The sequence below is a fragment of the Camelus bactrianus genome, chromosome 3 (assembly GCF_048773025.1).
Source record: "Camelus bactrianus isolate YW-2024 breed Bactrian camel chromosome 3, ASM4877302v1, whole genome shotgun sequence".
NCBI classification, from domain to species: Eukaryota; Metazoa; Chordata; class Mammalia; order Artiodactyla; family Camelidae; genus Camelus; species Camelus bactrianus.
The window spans coordinates 24,671,877-24,696,741 of NC_133541.1; the positions used below are offsets into that span (position 1 = coordinate 24,671,877).

Sequence of the window (24,865 nt, forward strand, 5' to 3'; positions counted from 1 at the left end):
CGAGGTTATGACAATATGGAACAGGGAATTCTGCTGTTTAGTGAGCAAAAGAGAATGAGGACCAGGGAAAGAGGAATCAGAGTGATCAGAAAGAGTCATGGTGATGCAGGTTTTTATATGCTTTTGCAAAGACTTTCAAGAAAGATGGTGCAGGTGATCAGTGGTATCAAATGCCACCAGGACATCAAGGAGATTGAGGACTGAGAAACGGCCATTGAGTTTGGCAATTAGGAAATCACTGGTGACTTTTGAGAGGATTATCAGCAGAGACTCAATTGCAATATTTTCCGTAAGTTACAGGGCTCCCCCGCTTTAACTACCTCCTGCTCTTTTTTTTTTTTTAAATTTGGAGTAGTGTTTTATTTTTATTTTTTTTTTAATTAAAGTACAGTCAGTTTACAATGTTGTATCAGTTTCTGGTGTACAGCATAATGTTTTAGTCATGCATATGCACAAATATATTTCTTTTCATATTCTTTTTCATTATAGATTACTACAAGATACTGAATACAGTTTCCCGTGCTATACAGTAGAAACTTGTTCATCTATTTTATATATAGTAGTTAGTATCTGCAAATCCCAAACTCCCAATTTACCCCTCCCCACTTCTTTCCTCCCCCAGTAACCATAATGATATCACTTACATGTGGAATCTAAAAAAAAAAAAAAAAAGAGACACAAATGAACTTATTTACAAAACAGAAACAGACTCACAGATATAGAGAACAAACATGGTTACCTCCCACTCTTATAAGCATATACATGTGCATTCACGCAACAAATCCAATGCATACATATGACAAATGCAATTTCAGTGCACAAGGTGGACAGACATTAGTAAATGTTTCATACAATTTTTCTTCTCCTTATAGGCAAGAGGGACACATAGGGCTCTTGAATTCAGAGTCTAAAGACTGAATGATGGTATTTAAAACTTTCACCAGTAAATAGTTAAAAATTCCTCCAGTTCCATTCCAGTTCAGATCTACACATCTGAAAGAGAGACCCAAACTGCTGCACAGAAGCTGCGCTGGAAGCAAGACCCTCAGTTCAAACAATCGCTCAGTGAGCAGCCTCTATTCTGTGAGCTCTCTGGCAGCCAAACATGTTTATGAGATCTTGAAAAAGAACTGCAAAGGCGTAAAGGCTGAGGGCATAGAGAGAGGACGTGGATTTGCCTGGAAATGCCATCACGGAGACTTCACTCACGTCCCAGGCCGCCCTGCTAGGGGATGGAAGAATCCTAACCAAAGATGATTGCAAACACAAACAATTGCTCAGCTTTCTGCACAAGGCTTTGTGTTCAGATACTGCTGAAAGTGTTCATGTGGCCAAAGGCTGCCAACTATAGCCTCCAACGGGATGAGATCTGTGCCAGGAGAAGGGGTTGGAGGCCTTTTATTCGTCTGGTAATTATACACTAATGGTATTTTATGCATTTTTAGAAATGGAGAGTGGGGTGAAGAGACAAAGGCGGGCACTTAGTGCAATGACAGTTCGGGCGGTGCGGCTGGAACTCACGGGCACGACCGCAGTCTTTCTGGGGGCAGCCTGTCCGGCACTGGCCCTGGCTGGCACTAGGTGCAAGAAAAAATGAAAAGGCAATCTGGCATTTTAATATTTGTTTATTTTAAAGTCTCAGGGCTGCTGAAAACAACTGGAATCTTCTCAGTTGCTGAAAGCACATAGGCTTCTTTGATGCAGCTCTTGGCCCCTGCCACCCTAAAGCCAAAGGGGCTCATTGATTAAGCTGTCGGGTGACCATGCCCTCTGTGAATTCAGGTCAAACCAGAGGCAATGGTTAATAGCTGGCAGGTAACTGTCCCTAATGCAATCTTTACTATAGCCTTCAAAGCTTAACATGAAAGAGTATTCCACTGAAATCCAGACTGCAAATTGGGAAATGTTTGGAGTCTGGGTATCTGCCTGTGTTACTGAGCAAAGGAAATGCTGGGAAAACAAAGATAAAAGGTAGAAAGGAATGATTCAACACAGCTGGAGAGAATCCATGTAGATAGCCAAGGACAAGGGTCAAAGGGAAACCCAGGGCCTTCTTTTTTTTTTTTTTTTTTTTTTTTTAAGGTTTAGGAGTGGGTCAGGCTGTGGGGGATGGTGGACTGTGAGGACCAGTTCACGTTGAACCCCGGCTATTAATCATTAACCTGGTGACGGCCCGTGAACTGAGCTGACGGGCCAGCTAGCCCTCACTGGACTGCCTTTTTGCATCTGCTTTTCTTCCAGCAGGAAGGGGCCGCAGAGGGTGGGCTGTTAACTTGTAGGCTCAATATTTAGTGTGGCTTTGACTGAGTCTGAGGACAAGAGAAAGGTTTGTGAGCAGGTCTGCCCCCACCCTTCAGTTCCCCAAGTTCTTTGTGCTTCCCACTGAAGAATTCCTATTGAAGCACTCATCAGGCTCCTAACCAGTTTACTCTAAAACAGATCAGGTTTATCACTATTGGGAAAACTTACTGGGCTTGGGTTTGGGGGAAAGCGGAGAATTTCAGTACCCAAAGCACTGGAAATCTGCATTTATCAATAATTAGCAGTGTGAGGGGGAGGGTATAGCTCAAGGGGTAAAGTGCATGCTTAGCATGAATGAGGTCCTGGGTTCAATCCCCAGTACTTCCTCTAAAAATAAATAAATAAACCTAATTACCCTCCCCCCCAAAGGAAAAAACAAACAAACAAACAAACAAACAAATAATTAGCAGTGTGACCCAGACCAGACCGAGGTATCTGGCCCTTCTCCATGATCAGGAACTACTCTGCCCTGAGCACTTGCTTGCTCCCTCCTAGGCATTGTGCTTAGGGCTCTGTCGGCACGGCCCACGTTTCTCTTCACAATACCCCGTGACAAAGGTATTCGGTTATTCTCCAGTGCTCTCTTCTACAAAAATGGCCAGTTGTGTGATTTGAGACTCAATTTTCATTCTGTAAAACAAGGTGTTGGAGGAGGATGCCTGAAAAATACCTTTCAACTCTGATATTTAGCTGAGTTTTAAGTTTTAGAAGAGTAGCAACAAGTTACTTTCTGAAAGTTGGAAAGAACCAGTCGGGGGAACAAAGGAGTGATTTAAGTAATTTGAAACCATCTTCCAAATGGAGATAAAAATCTACCCTTGTCTCAAAAGCAATTCCTTACACCTCTTTAGTAACTGGTATTTTTAGTAGAGGGCTCTGACGTTGTCTTAGTCTGCCAGGGCTGGCATTACAGAATCCCATGGACTGGGGGCTCAAACAACAGAAATTAACTTTTTTTCGTAGTTTTGGAGGCTAGAAGTCCAAGGTCAAAGTGTTGGCAGGTTTGCTTTCTCTAGAGGCCTCTCTCCTTTGCTGGCAGATGGCTGTCTTCTTGCTGTGTCCTCACATGACCTTTGCCTGTACGCTTGCATTCCTGGTATCTCTCAAATGTTCACATTTCCTATTCTTATAAGGACATCAGTCAAACTGGATTAGGCCCTACACTTACACACTTATTTTAACTCAATCACCCTTTCAAAGGCCTTATCTCCAAATATAGTCACACTTCGAGGCAAGTAGGGGTTAGGGCTTCAACACAGGAATTTTGGGAGGACACGATTCAACCCATAATAGACATACCGATCATTAAAACAACACTGTGTGTCAGCAAGTCGAACAGTACTATTTTAGGCTTATTTTACAGGTGAGAGAATGGAAACGCACCATAAGCAACAAGTCTAAAGTTACAGTCAGTTAAAAGTGGCAGAGCTGAGACTGGGATCAGGTTTTCAGACCCAGTCCTAGTGGTCTTTGCGTAAGACCACACTGCTTGGCCAATATCATTAAGGAGTCTGACTCGCTTAAGGAGATGGTTAAGAATTTTCTCCTCCTGAGGACAAAGTGACAAATCTCTGGTTGTTTAGTGGTCACTTGTAGCTTTTACATTAATGAAGAAGTTAAGTAGCATCTTCTTTTTTAAAAAATTAATTTTATTATTATTTGGGGGGGGTGGAGAGGGAGGTAACTAGGTTTATTTATTTATTTATTTAATGGTGGTACCGGGGATTGAACCCAGGACCTCATGTATGCTAAGCATGAGCTCTACCCTCCCCCAGCACCTGCTTCTTATAGATAGGAATCACTGTTACCACAACACCCCCACATAATGCAATCAAGAGTGATATAATTCCCTATTCTTCCCAGAGATCTATGCTTTTATAGCTGTTTTTTAATATGTTCTTGTGTTTTACACAAGCTTAGAAATATTTTCCCCAAACTATTCAAAGTTGTCTAAATCTTGGAGACTAAATGTGGCCAAACATATAGCCCAATTCACATCTTGGTTCTTGGCAGTTCTATGAAGGAAAATAACTCAAATAAAAATGTACACCACAAGAAGTGGCAGGAGGAGAAAAGAAGAAGGACTGACTGTAGATATTAGATCATTGTCATCCACAATATAACTTGTTTGCAGTTTGGGGTTACGGAACCCCTTTGAGAATACTTTTTCAGAAAAATGCCATAAATATACAACATTTTGCTGACAATTTCTGGAGGTTCACAGATCCCTAAATCTCCCTCATGGATCTTGCATTTAGAATTTAATAATGTTTTTCTTGATTTGGGAATAAAATAAAAACTGGCAGTAGAAAAATGTATACTAACGGAAAGGCAAGAAATCCAGGTTCCACATCCAGTTCTGCCATTATATTGTGTGACCCTCAACATTTCAGTCTTCAGGAGGAGAAAGGATGACCTCTAAGGCTACGGCAATTAAAACTTGAGTGAATCTAGACTGAATGTATTTCAAATATATTGAGTCTTGAAATCTCTCTAGTAAATAATTGAAGAGAAAAAAAGAACAACTAAATTTTGCTTTACTTCATGTTCCTAGGAGTAGGATAGGATAAATATTTATAATAAAATATTAAATCAAGAATATTGCACCAGTGATACTCAGGCCTGATAAATGGTAACATCCACATAGCTACAAATCCTTAGTGGAAAGCTTTGAACGCCAAATGTTAATTCTACCCTAGCCCGGGTTATACCATCTGGCTTTCCCTTTGAGAATGCCTGAGAATATTTCTCTCTCTTTTCCAACAAGGGAGAAAAAGTCTTGCTAATTCCAATATGAGGAAAGGTAGAGAGAGGATACCTGGATATTTTAGGCCAAGTTAAATCCTGAGAGGACTGTGGCCCCTGGATGCAGCATCTATGAGGTTGAAACTGCTGAGGCTACTAAAGGATTTCCTAGATCTTCTCTTCTTGAATCACAGAAAACTTCTCTTCTCAAATAACCCAGAAAACACCCTCTGAAGTCCACTAGGCACTGAGTGTTCTCTGCTGAGTCTGAGCAACTTGACTCATCAAATTGATCTCTGCTGCTTCTCTCCAGCTATAAAATATGCCCTTCTGCCCCCAGGCCATAGAACTACCTCCTTCACTCAGGTGAAATTTGTTTCTGAATCTCCCAAACCTGATCCTGTTGATTCTTCAGACTCCCCCAAACTAGCTCCAGTGTCCACTGTCTCACGAATATGTCTCATGTCTTAGATGCTTTGAGTCATGTTATGCCCGTTTGCCAAATCACATTAGTTTAAACTGCTACCTTAAACTGTCATTTGGAAGTATGTTTAATTTGTCAAAAGGTTATATCACTATCATTTTTTAAACTATTCATCAGAAATTAAAAAATGTACGTTTACATCATGTTATATACCATTAGCCAACTCCCATGTGGTGTCTCACTGCATTAGCCTCTGGTTCTTCCTGTTCCCTTGGGAAGGCATATTGTCTGCTGTCATAGCTCATGACTGCTCAAGACTGGCAGGCTGCACTAGCGGAGTGATGCCCATCCAGTGGAGCTGATGCCCACCAAGATGACACAATTAAATATTCTATAAACTGATGAATAGGAGGGTGAAAAGAGAATTACTGAACAAAATACTTTGGAAAAACTTGAAGAAGATGTGCTTGTAAGACAAGTGCTTTGAATTCAGTATGGGCAAGACAACTTGAAAAATACTGGAAATATAGAAGAAGTCTGTGCTCATTTTTCACTTTAAAGAAGCTAAAACTAGAACTCATAGGTGATGTAATGGGAGGATGCTATCTGCAGGAAAACAGTGTAGGATTCTAACTAGGGAATTCATTCTTTATATATTCTGGATAGTAGACTTATCAAATATATGATTTGCAAATCTTTTTTCTCATTCTGTGCATTGTATTTTTTACTTTCCTGACAGTGTCCTGTGATGCACAAAAGTTCTTAATTTTGATGAAGTTTAATTTATCTATTTCTTCTTTCTTTGGACTTTTGGTGTCATATATAAGAAGCCATGGTTAAATCCAAAGTCATGAACATTTACCCCTATGTTTGTTTTCCTCTAAGAATTTTACAGTTTTAGCACTTATATGTAGATGTTTGATGCATTTTCAGTCCATTTCATGGACTGAAATAGGAATAGTCTGTTCCTATTTCCTTAAAACATACTATAGACTGTGACTTAGACAACAGAAATTTATTTCTCACAGTTCTGGAGGCTGGAAAGTCCAAGATCAAGGTGCTGCCATGATCAGTTTCTGGAGAGAAGTCTCTTTCTGGCTTATAGATAGTTGCCTTCTCGTTGTGTCCTAACCTGGACCAGCCCTCACATGGCAGAGAGAGAATGAGGGAGAGAGCTAACTGGCTAAGGGCAATAATCTCACCAGGAAGGCTCTACCCTCATGACCTCATCTGAACCTAATTACCTCCCAAAGACTCCATTACCTTGGGGTTAGATCATCATCATGTGAATTTTGTGGAGACACAAACATTCAATCTATAGCAATGTTTGTATATGGTTCGAGGTAAGGGTCGTCCAACTTACTTCTTTTGGCACATGGATACCCAGTTGCCTTAGCACAATTTACTGAAGAGACTGCTCTTTCCCAATTGAGTGGTCTTGGCATTATTGTTGAAATAATAATGACTATAAGTGTTATTTCTTGATTCTAAATTCTATTCCATTTATCTATGTCTGTTCTTACAACAGTACCACACTGATAGGTTTATTGTAGCTTTGTAGTAAGTTTTGAAATTGGGAAATGTGAGTCCTCCAACTTTGTTCTTTTTCAAGACTATATGGCTATTCAGAATCCCTTGTAATTCACAATGAATTATAGAATAAGCTTTTCCATTTCTACCAAAAAAAGCCATTGGGATTTTTATAGGGGTTGTGTGGAATCTGTAAATTGTTTTGGTGAGTACTGGTATCTTAACAATATTAAGTCTTGCAGTCCATGAATAGAACATGTTTCTCCATTTATTTAAGTCTTCTTTAATTCTTTCAGTAATATTTTGTAGTTTTCAGTGTACAAGTCTCACATCTCCCTGGTTAAGTTTATTACTAAATATTTTATTCTAATATATTCTAATAACTTATTTTAATAAATATATTCTTAATATATTTATTATTATTATTGTAAATGGATTTTTCCCTTAATTTCCTTTTTGTTTTATTTTTCCAGCTTTACTGTTAATTTCCTTTTTGGATTGTCCACTACTAGTGTATAGGAGCTCTTATTTTAAAAAGGCTTTGGATGTACATGAAAAGATTTGTGAATAAACACTTATTACACTTTAGTTAAAATAAATGTTTAAGGTAGGCAAATATAATGTTAAATGAGTATTTGCTCTCAATTGATTTTTGATTAACGAATCAGCCACCCTGACTGATCACAGTAAATAAGAGAATTCTATTGTATATTTTAATAATTTATATTTTCATAATACATTTATATATTCTAAAAATATAACCAATATATCATTTAGATATGTTTGTTACTATTAAGATGAGCTGACAATCAAAACTTAACTAGGCTAAATATTTACTCTTTTAGGAATTCACAAAGTGAATTACTGGCAAAGCAGCCTTTACACTGCATCCGTTGTCTTTGATAGTCAAAGAAGATACTTTATAAGTATTAACTGCAGGCTTCCCATCCTTTCCAGGCTTTGAGAAGCAGCAAATACAAAAGGAAGAAACTCAGGATCTGCTTTAGGATTCTAACTCTAAGCTATGATCTCGGCTAAATAGGTCATTTCGTGATTCAGAGCTTCAGTTTTTCTCATCTGCTAAATGGGAGAAACAAAAACTGCTTTACAGAGTTCTGAGGATTAAATGGGCAATCTTCTATGAAAATGTGTGGTATACAGAATGCTCTCAATAAGAAAGGGGTGGTTTTGAGAGATTTAGCCAGTTACTATTATATACTTATTTTGCCTATTTATTTCTTCAAGTCTAACTTTGGGACCAAAAGCAAGTGTGCAAAATGCCTATGCTGTACATAAAGTATGTGCTGAACAAATATTGCCTTTTATATGATTAATGAGGGGTCAGAGTTCCTGTTTTTGGCCATGGAACCCAGGAATGCTAACTGACTTGAACAGAGATGAGGACTCTAGTCTTGGCTCCATTATTACTGCTCTCACAGACTGTGATGACTGTTCTCATTAAGGTAGAGGAGGGGAACCGCTAGGGTTCTGAGCCGTTTTCCTATAAGCACACGGCGAATTTGGTACATCAAAAGCCTTTCATGCACTCGATACTTGTGATTGATTCTTGGGTGATTCTAGGTTGGTTTTGCCTGAAGCATTTAATAGCTGTTATGTTTCTCGGTTACCCACCATCTTCTCCATACCTTCCAGTCTTAAGACATGAAACACAAAATGGAAGGGGAAGAAAAGAAGGCACCCTTGTTTTATGTCCATTTCATGGATGCAGAGCTTCTTGAACGGCTCTGCCACAATATAAGATTTTGTTTGGGTTTTTAAAATAAGAAAATGTCTTTGAAAAGATCATGTGTGACTGAGGCAAGCTGCTCCAGTAAGATGTCCAGGACATGGTTCAGAGGGTGAAAATGTATACCATATGACGTGTGAGCCTCGTGAACGGAAGGAATCCAGGAGCCTTCCCAGATGGTTCGCTAAAGCAGATCTCTTAGATGGAGCCAGCATCCCCAGGTAATATTAGTCCAGCCTGTTTTGATGAGAGGAATTGGAAATAGCTTAAAGTATGCTGTGCCTGGTTGAAGTGGTGTGAGCCAAGAAGGACATTTGAAAGAGATTAGGTCTTTCTAAGCTTTTTTCTGTTGCTTAGAATTTGCATTTACAGTATGCCCCTGGCAAAAGCATCAAACTGCCATGTACCATACTTCGAGGAGATTTTCTTTACGATACAAGCCTTCTAAAAAATACAAAGAATGTAATGAACCTCAAGGGAGTCATCAAAAATTAAATGTGTGTCCTTATAGATGGGGGAAAATGTGAAAGATAATGGTATTTTCCCCCGGGTGCTGTGTACTGTCTTGAGTGGAGAAATGGAGTTGGCGTCTCTATACAGGCCTTACTTTTTCTTCTGAAATTCTTCCCAACATCTGGATGGCAGCAGCTTGTGAACAAGGTATCTCCCCTCCTCACCAAACTTGAACAATGAACACTCCCTTTTCTAAACAAGAAAACCTGGGCTTTATAAATGTTCATTTCATGATTTATTAACTGGTGGTGACAATATCTTGTGCCGACTAAAGGTGGGAGCAGAAATGAAGAGTAAAGGGAACTCTGTAAGAGAAACTGAAGAACAGAGAGAATGATGATTTAAATTATACTGAGGGAACAACCAGCAGCTATAAAAGAATGATTTGCGCTGACTGGCAACAACTCAGTTTAGAGTTTGTTTTTCACTAAAGAATATTTTGGAAGCACATTAATCTGAGTAACCTAGGTTATGTTCTGTTAACTAAGAAACCTCAAATCTCCGTGCTTTGGGACACACACACACAAGTTTTGTTTCTTGCACCCATTGTATGTCAGTGTGGGTCAGTGGGGGATCTGCATTACGTAGTCAGTCACTCAAGGACCCAGTCTGTGAGAGGCTCCACCATCTTACCATCTGGGTACCAGCTGGGGAACAGCACCTTCTTGGTTGCTACAGCAGAAGAAGGGAGAATCACAGGTCTTTCATGGACAAATAAAGGCTTTGACCTAGAAGTGACACATCACTTCTATTCACAATCCGATGGTCAGTACTCATCAAGTGGCCCCACCCACCTGTGAGGAAGTAGGAAAATGTGATTCTCCTGTGTGTCTGTAAGGAGAGGAGAACTCAATCTAGAGAACTCCAGTGTAGGGAGGACGGGAATAGGAAATAAGTGAAGGAAAGAAAACAAGCATTATAAGAGAATGAATCTTGGAAAGGGACTGTCTCGCAGTCACCCTTGAAATAATAGCCAAACCCCTTACCCTGGTCCCTGCCCGTTTATATCACCTCGTCTACCCTTCTCTCAGCCTGGCCTATGTGGCTCCAGCCTTCAGACCTTTTGTTCCTCCTCTGTATCAAGCTTGTTTTTACCTCAGGGACCTTGCATTGACTATTCCTTTTGTCTAGAATGCCTTTCTCTCAAATATTTGCACTCCTGTCATCCTGGACTCTGCAATTATATTCCCCAAGAAACCTCTCTTGATCACACAACCGAAATAAGCTGCCCTCCCTAAGCAATTTTCTCTCTGTTTCATCCTATTATTTTTCATTATCTGATATTTTCATATTTATTTGTCTCTTTTTTATTGTTTGTTTTCCTCCATTAGAATATGTTCCAAGAGATTAAGGACCTTGCTTGTCTTGTTCAACATTGTATCTCTTGTACATAGTAGGCATTTAACAAATGTTTGTTAAATGAATAAATCCAAAAGCAGCTGAACAGAATCTAGATCACCAATGTTGCTTTAGTTCCTGGTTAAAATAGGTACTTTAAACATGAAATGATAAGTTATACCTGGAAATCAGGAAGAGAGGATGTGATATCCACAAGGCCAAGGAGAAGAAACAGCTATCCAGCTTGGCTGTGAAACAGCAAAAACAGTAACAGCTCAATTATCCCAGCTGGTTGAGGCCAACTTTGGAGTCAATGAATAATTTACCTGTCCACGAATGACTTGTCAGTGTATGGCCTACACCTGAGTGTGAGAGCCAGCTACTGAGATGGTCCCTAATAACCTTAGCTTCCTATTATCCATGTACTTGCTTGGTCCCTTTCACACTGAATCAGGGCTGGCCTGCTGTGACCAGTGGAATACAGAGCAGTGATGGTGTGTGACTCCCAAAGCTGGTCATAAAAGGATGTATCTTCTAGCCCTAGTTAAGCGTTCAGATGACTGCAACCTCATGAAGTTTCCTGAGCTAGAATTGCTCAATCAAGCAGATTCTGAATTTCTGATCTATAAAAACTATAAGAAGTAATAAGTGATTATTATTATTCTAAGCCACTAAATTTTGGGATGATTTATTACACAGCCATACTAACTAGAACACTGAGATTTTTTAAAATTTCCAAGAGTTTTCTACTCTCAAGGATGTTCACCGCTCATATATATCATATATCCTCACACTTTACGGCCTTGCAAAACCACTGTAATGATAAAGCTATATCAAAACTAGTAAGTTAATTAAGTAAAGAATATGTCAAATTAAATGTCAGGAGCTATCTCAACACAAGGGGCTGATTGAATTTTTTGTTTTAGAACTAGTCGGCCAACATACAGGAAGCTCTTCTCTTCAAAGTTTAAAGCTCAAAAACATACACTAACTTTTTTTTCTGAGAAAGGGATCCCAGTTTTATAGTCTTCTTTGAGTTTTTAGAAGTATAGTTTGGAATAAGTTCTGTGGACTTTAATGGGACATATGATATGGATCTGGTAATAGGAACACAGCAGGTCCCTTTTGGATAATAAGCTGGAACTTCAGGTGCCTTAAAGATTTTCCTGTCACTGGGAAGGCTGACTTACTATGCATGTACAAAAGTGCCTGACTTTTGGTCTTCCTAGGGAGTGATCTGCCAGTTCATAAAATATTGTCCTGTGCCAGACTTCAGGGAATTAAATATGTATGTGTCCATCTGTTTGAAATTCCCTGAAGTTCTGGGCTTCCTGTTCAGTTTTGACACTTTCCTCTCTGACCTGACCTGCTTATCTTAGTGAATTTCTGAAAGACTGTTTAGATGTCAGTATGAAGGAGAAGATTCTTTAGTCTCTATCGTTTTCATTAGTGGAGTGTCGTTCTTCCGGAACTTGTTTTTCCCTATAGCCTTGAACCTAGCTTGTTACTGAGTGGCTCAGCTTTCTGATCTATTAAGGCCATAGAATCAGAAAAAGGCCTTGCCTCTACTTGCATTTTTCAAGCCATTCCTTATAACCCTAGAACGTCTTAATGAAACCATTCTTTTTTTTGCACAGAAGCTCTTTTGACCTCTTTTAGGAACCTACTCTAATACTCTGTGGCTCTGTTCATAAGAACATTCTTTCTCCTAATATCTAGTCTAAACTTTTCCTTCCTTAGCTGAAGGCTTCTTGTCTCCCATTTTTTGAAACTACAAGTGATTCCCTTTCCTCACTGAAGACTAAACTTTATACCTAATGGCTAGAATGTCAAACAAACATTAATCTTGTCTCCTGCCTCTTTACAGATGGAGGAATGCCCAAAAGCAATTAAGCTTTAGACAGCAGAAGTATTTGTGTAGTGTTCTTTAACCTCTGATTCATCTTCTCAAATCATCTTGGATTAAGCTTTATTTCTCAAAGATGCCAACAGCACAAGAATCTACCTTGAAACTTCATAATCATTCCATATTTCTACATTTCGTTTTAAATTATGTCTCTCCCTTACATAAGCTACCTACTGTGAAAAGGATACTTATACATTTGCAAAGGACTATTTATATGCCTCGGCAATACACGTATCAGGTTTGAAGTTTTCTCTTCGTAGATACGGCCTACTCTAAGACCACTTAATATGCAAAAAATTCATACTTTCCAAAGAGCTATGTAAGAAGCAATTGTTCACATCCAGGCAAACCTCCCCACTTCCCCTCACTCCAAACATGCATACACACGGGACAGTCACACTGAATTCCACCTTTGGGAATGTAGCCCTTAGAATAACTAGCTCAAGATTTTAATGCAGATCTCCTGGGAGGACAGGGGCATTTCTTGACATTCCCTTTTCACAGATTTTTATTACCAAATAAAGGGGGAAGGAATTCCAATATAAAGAACTGAAAATAAATGAGCTAGTACATCGAGGAAGCAGTCCTTTATTCCTTTTAGACTGGACTAGTTTGATCTACTCTTTTACTCTTAGAATAGTTCATTGGAATCCTATTTTTGAGCTAATTGGAATTTTAACGGGGGAGGGGATAATAGCTGAGGGTCACATCACCAGAGGGGATGATGATGATGAGCAAAGGACAATTTTCAAGTGAGTGAAAGGACTGACACTTTAATAAGAGGTTGAGGACAGTTAGAAGGCAGAAGAATTGCCTGGAGGGGCATCTGCTCTCCACCCTAAGTTGAATCTATTGCACCCTCATTTAATTGTCTGCTGCACTTGAGAAATTCTGGAAACTATGTTGCAGACTGGTTTGCTTGTGGTCATCCCTAGTGAACTCCTAGATTGAGGGTAGGAAACTGGAGGACACAGGAGGAGGAAGGTGCTGTGGGGGATGCAATTTGGGATGGGACAGCAGGAGCATAGAGGCCTGGAGGAATAAAACGAAATAATTTTATAACACCATCTGTAGAAAGTAAAGCCAAATAAAAATTACAAAGAACTACCTTGATTAGCTATGAAGATTTTTGATGATGCTGATGGTAGCCTATCAGAATGTGGAGCATACTGCATGGCGTTTTATGCTTGTAGAGGTAGGGCTAAAGGGGTTGAGAAACACTGCTTCAGATCTTGGGATGCAAGCCTCATAAAAGAATAAAAAAAGGAGTTAAATGGTCCAAAGAAGATAAAGTATGTTCAAATGGTCTGTTGAAAGAAATGGTGCTGCCGCTGCCACTGGTGGTAGTGGTGGTGGTGGTGGTGGCTGTGGTGATAGTCATTGTTAACTAAACATTTGCTGTGTGTCAGGCACTGTGTTGACTCTTTTTCATAAATTATTCTTTAATACTCACAACAATCCTGTGAGGTTGGTATCATTATTCCCACTTTTTAGATTAAAAAAAAAAAACCCAGAGGCTTAGAGAATTGAAGTAAATTATCTAAGGTCACAGAGCTAGGAAACTGAGGAGGCAGAAGTTGAACCCTAGCGTCCTAACTCAAAGAAAGGACTTGATTCCCCATAGCCTAGTTAAAGTGAGCCTATCTAGGCTGGAGAGTCCACCATCAGAAAAACTTGTCCTTTGTCTGTTTCTTTAATAGTAATGCCATCAACACATATCTATAAAATATCTCTGTGGACAAGATCAAATCTTGTAAAATGACTAAGGCTAAGGCTAAGGCTAAGGCTACAAATGCATAGATTCCAAGTATGAATGTCCTCAACTTAATTGCAGTGGTCCAAGTTAGTGAATTTCCTATTTATGGTGCATTGCTAGACACAACCATGTAACCACTTATCAAAAGTTACAGCAGGCAAATACAGACAATTTTGAGGAAAGTGTTGAAAACTGGATGCAGCAGAAAATTAACAATTGATTCCTAAGGCTATAACGCCACAGGAAATTTTTTTTAAAAAGCATAATAGCAGGAAGCGTAACATTCCTTGATCAGGTTTTCAATAGCCATTAAAATGGTTTGGCATTTCCTCATGGATGTCTGTGACAATTTTCTCACAAAAGATGTTCTTCTATAATGTTGAATAAAATTGAGGGAAGAGTCACAAAAATAAGAATTTTTTACAGTTTGGTTGTCCGGGCTATTTTTATTAAATAACATTTTATATTTTATTTATTGTCTTGTTCAGGTCAGTAATAGTTTAAAAATGCTTTCTGGAGGGATAAATTGGGAGTTTAAAATTTGCAGATGCTAATTACAATGTATAAAATATATAAACAACAAGGTCCTACTGTATAGCACAGGGAGTTATATTCAATACCTTGTAATAACCTATAATAAAAAAGAAAATGAAAGTATATATATATATATATATATAAACTGAATCACTATGCTATACACCAGAAATTAACACAACATTGTAAACTGACTATATTTCAATTTTAAAAACGCTTTTTGTGGAAAAGTGACACCTGGCCCTTGAAATCAGAAGAGCTAGCATTACATCATTTCTTAGAAGAATCTGGTTTGGTGTATGTAATTTTTTAATTATGATATGTTTTCAAATAAAATATTTGAGATTAAGGACTATTTATACTTATTACCAGGAATCAAATAATATTTGACTTCTAGTAAGAATGCAATCATGTTTCTATGGATGATGGTATAGGCTGGGTTTCTCTGAAAGCAGAGACTGAGACTAAGGCTTGCATGCAGGTAGTTAATTTGGGAAGTGGTTCTAGGGAAGGACGGGGGGAGTGAAAACATGGATGGAGGGAAAGTTCCTGCTGGGAATTTCTGATGAGCCTTTTGAAATATGTCTCAGACTGCTGCCTAGAACAGGAGTTGGCAAACTATGGCCTCTGGAGCACGTCTGGCTGGCCACTTATTTTTGTAAATAAAGTTTTATTGGAACAAACCACACCATTCATTTATGTATCTTCTATGGCTGCTTTCAGGCTATGATGGCAGAGTCTAACAGTTGCGACAGGGACTCTGTAGCCTGAAAAGCTTAAATTATTTTTTATCTGGCCCTTCCCAGAACAAGTTTTCCTACTTTTGCCCTAGAGGATGAAGGGAGAAAGCATTTCTCCATTAGCTTTCCTGCCCAGTGGTCGAGGGCTGCCTCCACGGAGTAAGCTTGCTGGGTTGCTCTTGCGTAGTAAGCAGATTTCTATCCCTTGGCATTAGAGAAGCCTCAGTTTAAGACATGAAAGATCCATTGCATGGTCCAAGGTGAGTCACTTGTTATATAATAACAACATGTTAAATCCAGGCAATCTGGTTGAAATCTGTATGGAATTAGTGGCTATAGGATGGTTGGAGTAAAAGGCTGGCTGAAAGAACGTGAAGTATGTACAAAAGGTGTCTGATATTTAAAGAAAATAGTGTGATGATGGTTTCCTCATTCATTACAAATTACTTGTTGAGCACCTATCATACCTCAGGCTCTCTTCTAGAATCTAGGGATATGATAGTAAACAAAACTGACAAAAATGTCTGCTCTCATAAAGCTTATGATCAAGTGCAGGAGACTGACAATAAACCATATGTAAAATGTGTGGCGTGCTATGAGACAGAAGAATGCCTGGTGTATTCGAGAAATATTGAAGTAGAACATGAGTGGAATCCAGTGCGAGGCAGCTGGAGGAGATCGTGTGGGACGTGGTAAATAGTAGGGACCTGGGCTATGTCTAGGAGTGAGATGGGAAGCCAGCCATCACAGAGTTTAAATAGAGAAGTGATGTGATTTGACTTGTATTTTTTCCCATTTTTTAAAAATGAGACATAAGTTGAACACAGTAAAGTACAAAATTTTAAGTGCAGAGTTTAATAAATTTACAAGTATCCACCTACGTGACCAACACTTGGATCAAGATATGGAATACTGCCATCAACTCAGAAGAATCTTTGTCCCTTTCAGTCCTCATCTTCTCAACAAGGCAATTGCTCTTTTGACTTCTAATACTACTGATTATTTTTGTTGGTCTTAAACTTCTTTTAAATTGAACCATAGACTATGTACTGTTTTACTGGCTTTTTTAGCTCAGCTTTATATTTTGAGATTCATTCATGCTGCAGGTATCAGTGGCTCTGCTCCCTCCCTCCCTCTCTCTCTCATTGTGGAGTAGTGTTCCATTGTATGAGTATACCGTTATTTATCCATTCTCCTACTGATGGGCATTTGGGCAAGTTGCTTCTGGGTTTTGGCTATTATGAATAAAGATGTCATGAACATTCTTGTACATATTTTTTGGTGGATACATGCAATAGTTTTCCTTGGGTATTCCTAGGAGTGGAAATGCTGTCACAGAGTGGACACGTGTTCAGCTTTAGTAAATACTGCCAAAAAGTTTTGAACAAAAGTGGTTGAACAAATTTACACTTCATCAGCAATATAAGACAGTTCCGATCGCTAGACATCCTTGCCAACGCTTGATGTTGTCAGTCCTTGTTGTCATGGGTTTTTTTTTCCCGCATTCTGGTAGGTGTGCACTGACACCACGTTGTGATTTTAATTTGCATTTTTTTTCTGATAGGTAATGATGTTGAGCACTTTTTAATTTGTTTATTGATCATTTGGATATGAAGCAGCTATTCAAGTTTTGTTTGTTTTAATTGCTTTACTTTTTCTTACTGATTTGTAGTTCTTCATATATTCTAGATACCAGAGTTTTTAGCTACATGTATTACAAATATAGTATTCCAGTTTGGACTGAATTAATTTGAGATGTACGATCTCATCCAAGTGTATGGTCAAACAGATGGTTGGTTGTATATATGGTTCAGGAGGGAGGATGGACTAGTAACACAAATTTGGGAGTCATCAACATGTATATTCTATTTAAAGCCATGAGACTAGACAGGATCCCCAAGGAAGCAAATGGAGATATAAAAAAAGAAGTTCAAAGATTTAAGTCTTGATGGAACATTTACTAATAATATAGTTATGTATTTATAAAGGCTAATTAAATTTAACAAAACTCATCTTATAGGCAGCCTAATGGGGAGTGATGATTGCAAGAATTCCTATTTATTGAGAGTCCATTAACTTCTATGTAAATTTAGACACTACATGCTAACCAGGTGTTTGAACAAATTACTCCCTAGTTCTAGGTCTCCATACATGCATAAGACTGATCAGAATTTAGTTTTAACATTCCAAAATAATGAAAACCACCTGGGACAATTTGTTAAATTTAGAAGACAGTTCTTTGTAGAAGCTGTTTTGTGAAATCACACACATGTGAAAAAAAGAGTAAAAATCACTTATATTTACCGATGACATTGGGGCTTATACAGGGGCACAAATTCAGTAGGATTTAAGAGATTTTATGACGTTCCCTTCAGACCAGTTGTTAAAGAGCTGACCTACTAATCATATGCACAATTTGATCCTTTTGAACCTTAAGACATTTTCTCATTTGGAAGGGCATATTATAGCTCAGCTCAACTATGTTTTTAAAAATAAAAATAAATAATACATAAGGTGAGAAATGCTGTTTTCATAATTTGAAAAGCTGAGCTTTAGCATTTTAGTTTATAAAATCAATTCAGTTGCCTGCCTATTTCAGAGTGTAACTTCTTCCGTTTTCAGTTCTGTCTTCATTTCTTATAGTTCTTAAGGGACAATACAATAGTCCCCTCTTGTCCATAGTTTCACTTTCTATGGTTTCGGTTACTCATAATCAACCACAGTCAGAAAATATTAAATGTAAAATTCCAGAAATATACAACTCATGAGTTTTAAATTGCATGTCACTCAGAACAGCACGATAAAAATCTCACTCTGTCCCCCTTCTTCCCAGCTGGGGTGTGAATCACCCTTTGGTCTGGTGTATCCCGCTCATTAGTCACGTAGTTCCCCTCTCAGCTATCAGATCTACTGACATGGTGTCATAGTACTTGTGTTCGAGTAACCCTTATTTCACTTAATAATGACCCCAAGGTCCCGGGGCAGGGATGCTGGTGGTTCGGAAGTGCCACAGGGAAGCTGTAAAGTGCTTCCTTTAAGTGAAAAGGTGCAAGTTCTTGATTTAATAAGGAAAGTAAAAAAACTGCATGCTGGGGTGCTAAGATCTACAGTAAGAATGAATCCTCTATCACTGAAATTGTGAAGAAGGGAAAATAAATTTGTGCTAGTTTTGTTGTCCCACCTCAAACTGTAAAAGTTATGGCCACAGTGAGTGATAAGTGCTTAGTTGAGATGGAAAAGGCATTAAATTTGTACTATAAGATACTCTGAGAGAGAGAGACCACATCACAGAACTCTTCTTATAGTACGTTGTTATAATTGTTCTCCTTTACTACTAGTTGTTGTTGTTCATCTTTTACTGTGCCTGATTAAGACATTAACGTTTATCACAGGTATGTATGATAGGAAAAAACAAAAAATATATACAAGGTTCAACACCCTCTGTGGTTTCAGGCATTTACTGGGGGCCTTGGAACATCCCCTGCGGATAACAGCAGGTACTATAACCTAAAACTGCAGCCAAAAGCCTGACACAGTTCGTAATAAAAATGGCTTGATTTTTAACTCAAACATATTATCTGATTTTTTTCTAAGAATAAAGGATAGATTTCAGACCAAATGCTTCAACTGGGGCCATGAAGTGACAACTTCAGTGACCACGTCCCCGCTCTGCATTACCACTGTCAGTTATTAGAAGTAGTCTGGTAGAGGGGAGAAAGGGAACACGGCAGAGCCAAGAGCTTGTGAGGAAAACTTAGGGTTATACAGAAAACAGTTTTTACTCACAGCAGTAAATCACAGTGAAAAATGCTTAAGAGTCAGAACATGAGTTCAACTCCAAAGATATTCATCAAGTAGGAAGCGGTCATCTTCATGGTGAAACAATGCCAAGATAAATGCGGTCACGTGAGAAGTTAGGACGTTTAAAGTTATCACTGTGGTTGTGGAAGAGCATGTTCACATTCTTTAAAATACACATATAAGACATATAGGGGTAAAGGCGCCTGATGTGTGTCACTTACTCTCAAATGGTTCAAAAAATAATTTTATCTGTCTATACAGGTAGAGAGGGAGAGAGGGAGAAAAAAGAGAGGGAAACATGAAATTGATCAAGTAAATGGGGCCATTTGTTAACAATGGGTGACATTCCTGCAGCTTTTCTGAATGTTTGAAATGATTTCCACATCCAAAGGCGAAAAAGTGTATAAATACATGCATGTGCGCACACACACACAGAGGGAAATGACTCACGGAGGCTGCTGCCTAAGCTCCCTTGCTCCACTGTCCTTCCTCCCCATCCCCAACCACCTTAAGAATGTCTTTGTCATCTTTCAAATGACCAAGCTCCTCCTGCTTCCTTTGAGGTATTAAAGAATATCAGCCTTCCTTTGTCACTCTATTCCTTTCTCTGAAGGTCAGGACTCATGACTTCAAAGAAGACAAATCTGGAGGACAGAGGCCATCTCTCTGAGACCACAGAAATCAGCTGCCGAATGTGCTGTTTGTCAAAGCTTTGCTGGGGGATCAGGCCCCTAAGTGCCCACATCCCCAAATTCCCAGGGTTCTGCTGTCAGCCTTCCTTGCCTCACCCTGGCGTCCCTGCTAGTGGCCTTAAGGGTGGAAGTGGCCCTTCTGCCTCCTCTTTTTAAGTGGCTGCTTTGAATGCCGTGTGATGAGTCCTCTTGCATGTTTTCCCACAGGGAAAATCTGTGTCAGATTTTAACTTCTCAGGGGTCGGTTTCCCAGTATATAGATGTTCAAATTATAGTTGTTAATTGACTCATGGAAATGCTTTTAAAGAGGCTGAGGAGCTATAAATATATTTACACCAAGTGTCATGTCATGTTTGAAAATCAAACAGTTCAATGCAAAAAGGGAAGCCGTGGCATGAAGGCAGCGTGGAAGAGTCAGGCGGGGCTCGGCCGGACCGCGGGGCCGCCCACACTTCAATGTGCATACAGTCTGCTGCGGGTGTTAGCAAGATTCCAACTGATAGTTTGAGTCCGGCCTGAGCTTCTGTGTTTCTGATCAGCTCCCAAGTGAGGCTGGTTTGTGGCCTCCCTAATAAGGTGGCATTTGCGCAGAGACCTGTGGGCATATGGGAAAATCAAACATGTATTCTGTTCTGAATTCTGTGTAGGATCAGAGGATCTAAGGAAGATCCCACTGCCAATGGAGAGGTGGACATTTAAACTGAGAATTCCAACAAAATGAGGTGTTATAATCAGGCCACACTAATTACGTGCCAGCTAGTCATAGTCAGTCTCAATTAATATTTGCTGAATGAATGAATAAATGAATGAATGTTAGAAACAGTGAATAAAATAGGTGTCCAGAGGAAGGAGGGAAGTATTTTTGAGTAGAATAGTAGTCGGCAGACTTAGCTCTGCCTACCCTGGGGGTTCAAGTCCCTTTCATGGGCAGCTGTGATAACCAGGACGGTGCTGAGCAGAAGTGGAGAAGGTAGATCCTGTGGGGCTCTGGGCCCTCTACCTGCATTTCAGCAACATTTTACCTGCTTCGCCTGCTGAGTGCTCGTAAAAGATCACGTCTGGGCAAAGAGAACTGCAACTTGTAAGTATTTGAGAAGCCCTGGGCTGGGAGTGCGGGAATGCTTTCTCAGAGTTCTGACGGAGGATGGACTTGGAAGGAGAAACCAGGTGCTGGGAAAGAGAACGGTCTCGTGCTAAAATGCAGAGTGGGAGGCCACCCGCATTACTAATTTTACCCTTTTAAACACAGAAGAACCTAAAAAGAGCAAGGTTTCAGGAAGAGTGGAAGCAGGAAAAGGTTAAAGTGTACTTTGTTTACTAGTCTAAAACCTCACAAAACCAACTCCCGGCCACAATTCAGGGTTAGAAGAGCCTGGGTGAGTTTAAGATCATCTTGCTTTCCTGCCATAAAACATTAACACATCTCCTAGGGTTCCAGAGAATGAAATTATCAAAGGCCTTTAAACATTCTTTACGTAACCCTTCATCTTAAAGGAAAATGGATCGATTTACAAAACAGGGAAAAGGGGCCAAAAGGGAAGTTGAATGTGAACAGTGTTAGTATATAAATTCTGAGAAACCTGGAACGAATTCATTATCCAAGCAACCACAGTTTAGCCCTTCAGTTTTACTTTACCAGTGCATTTTTTTTTCAAGATTCTGTGAAATATCTTTTTCTTCTAATGTCTGTAAGAGAGAAGATGCCACAAACCTCTTCACAGTCATTAGTGATACTTGAGTCAACTGTGCTCATGTCATTGGTCTGCTTTTCAGATAAATATCCAACCATGTTTGGATCAGATCCTTTGGCTAAATGTAGACTTCCAGAAGTCAGAACAGAATCATATCTTCTGCCTGCCTAATTTCTTATTAAATCAGAAGAATTAGGCAGGATGAACATTAACCAACACTAATCAGTGATCTAATTCCAGAGAGTACAAAGCCACGTGGCAGGCGGGATATACACGTGTCCTCATGAACAAGACGGTGCCAACTGCCCAGGATGGAATGGCCCTTTGAACTCTGAGGTATGTATGCTCCCTTAGTTAGGATGAAGATTAACTATTTAGTGATCAACTCAAATCTGCTACAGACGTGAAAATTTTCTCCTATAAAGAGAACACATCTACACACAAACACAGCTTGTGTTAACTTAGCATGGTATTACCCAAGATCAATGAATATTTGGTCAAAATAAGAAAAAGAAAGTCACTTTTGCTACCAATGAAACATGTACCTTCATTTTCCCAGTGCGTTCTGGTCACTCTTACCTTAGTTGGATGGTAGGACCTTGCATGACATTCATTCCTGGAACTCATGTCCATTCTTGGCTATTCCAGCCTTGTTTTCTCTTTGCCTGCAAAAACAGAGTTGACAATAGAGTTCTAGATAACCATGGAAATAGTGAGTATATAAAACAAGACACAGTTAAAACCACTAGCCCCATGGACAACCCTAACAAAGTTTAGGTTTATATATTACAGCAGTCTGTTATAGTGGCCTTGAAATATTGTGGAGAAAAACCACAGAGAAAGTAATTTCAATGGAGGAACATTTGTTCATAAAGAGAGTTTAGGGAGAATCATGATGGTTGGATGGTGATAAATGGGATTTAAAGATTAATCCAGTTGAAGTCATTTGCTTTTGAGAGAAGAAAATTGTGGGTGCAGGATTATTAAGGGGCTTCACAAGATCACAAAGTCTGATGGAGACTAGGCAAGAACTAGAAACCAGTGTGTCTCTGAGACCCAGGTTTTTGTATGTTCTACTACAGTGTCCATTTGAAATCCTTTCTCTATAGCTTAATTGAGAATTCCCCAAGTGGAAGTATTCAAAATACTATTTTTCTAATTTGTAGGCCATGATGCAATATATTTGCCTGATGAACAGACTATTCTTGTGATCATTCTCCCAGGACCACTTGAAATCCTGACCTATTCTCTTGGATGCAATTTGAACGCATTTCTGTGTTTGTCTTAAGTTTTAGGAACACATAGATAAAGGCTTATTTGCAAGCGATGTGTCCAAAGCACCTGTGATATAGTTAGAGAATCTCTTAGTTTAATTAGAAAAACCTCCAAGTGAGAGCCCAACACAGTTATGCAGCTCTGTCTTTATCTTTTGGTGTTTCTGCTCACCCAGTAAACGACTCCAGAGTTATCACTGTCCAGCTATGTGACTTTGCCTAAGTCAGCAGACCTCTCTAGGCTTTTTTTTTTCCCTTCCCATCTGTAAAATCAGGGACCACACAGAGTAACAGAATGGGGAAATTTATATAGGCTTTGGGGCTATACAAGTTTGAGAATGATAGAAACTGACCTATGGGTTTGTGGCTACAATCTGCATAATTTAGGATAGGTATTGTCTAATCCAACCATCTTTACGACTGCCTTAAAAAACTGGAGTAGTTCTCCCTTCTCATCCCTGCATGCTCCATCCATAGGCTACATTCCATTATAGTCCCAATTCCTTTCCTTTTTCCCTTGCTCACAGATTGCCACATCCTTGTTAAGGCAATGCATTACAAAGGAATGGTCCTTGGAGGCTTTGTTCCAACAGACCCAGTACTGGGCAGCCAAGTGTCCCTCATCTCTTCCTTTACCTCCTGGAGTTCCTCCTATTTTAGGGAGACAAGCTGAATGCTGCCCACAGGGTGAGGCAGAAAGAGCACCAGTGCCACCACCTGGATGCAGGGAGAATGAGGCACCACACAGAGGAGAAAGGTCGCTACATGTCCAAGGGTGAGCAAGCTATCTCACTTGATTCTTTGCCCTTTTCTTATAATTTCCTTATAATTTTTTGATCTTTCTATTTTTCTTCCCTTCTTTTCACCTTTCCTATATATTTGTGTTAATGCGTCCTCAGTTTCACCTACTACCCCTGGTTTAGGAAAAGGTCCTGAGCATGGTGAGGAGGGGACCAGAATGAGGCCACTCTTCCCTTGGAGAACTCATCCAGCAGGCTCTATGCCTAGACGCAGGTTTATATGTTCTGCTGAATATAGAGGAACAGTCTCTTGTGAAGCTCTTCTTGCTGCCTGAGGTTCAGTTAAGCTCTATCAGATCACTAGCCCTGAAATTAAGGGGACAGATTCAGCAATATTCATGTTCTGTGAGGAAAGACAATGAGCAGCTCAGTCCTCGCCTGTCTTGTGACGTGAGTTATGTAACGCTCCATGATACAAGGTTCTATCCTTCGTGATACGGTGCTACAGATGAACCAGGGCTTTAGGGCATTGACTACAGATGTGCTTTAGAGTGAAAAATAGGGAGAAAGATGAAAAAAGAAGAAACAAAATTCACCAAACAAACAAAAAAACCCAACCTTCTTAAGTGGGCCTTCTTGGCTTTCTTAGAGACTTTCCTCTAGATAGTTCAAGTAGTTATTCAAGTCATAACAGATCAGCTACCAGGAGTCAGGCACTGGTCTCAGCACCAGTTTAGGAGCAAAAGACAAGGAACCAACTTAATTTTCTAAATCTAGGTTAGTTTTTATTTAGCAGTTTAGATAATCATTTCTGATGCTGAATATTCATTTTTAGTAATCCTTTTTAGGATCCCAAGGGTGCCCTGGAGATAACTCAGAGGGGGAGGGTGGAGCAGTTTGAAGCTGGGGTAGGGGCGGACGGGGGTGGGGTGGGGTGGTAGAGTCTTGTCAATTAGAAGAGCTTTACTACTACCAGCTTTCTACATTGATATTTTGAGATACATTTGTTTTTGAGAAAATTTTTCTAAGTGTTTTTAAAGATTAAGTATAGAAAATTATGCAGTTAGACTCAATCCTAGGAAGGACTGATCTGTTCACTGAAAGTTGTGTGATTGGTCTGACGCTTCAAGCTT

General features: G+C 39.4%; 1 long non-coding RNA gene across 4 annotated transcripts in view; it reads right to left on the reverse strand.

Annotated features, from left to right (window-relative positions):
• LOC123617009 (uncharacterized) overlaps positions 1–24,865 on the reverse strand; it is a 430,324-nt gene that overhangs the window by 68,451 nt on the left and 337,008 nt on the right. For all 4 annotated transcript variants that reach the window (XR_012503734.1, XR_006725101.2, XR_012503733.1 and 1 more), the window contains one exon: positions 22,298–22,383. This is a non-coding gene — a long non-coding RNA (uncharacterized LOC123617009). The remainder of the gene's footprint in view (positions 1–22,297; positions 22,384–24,865) is intronic.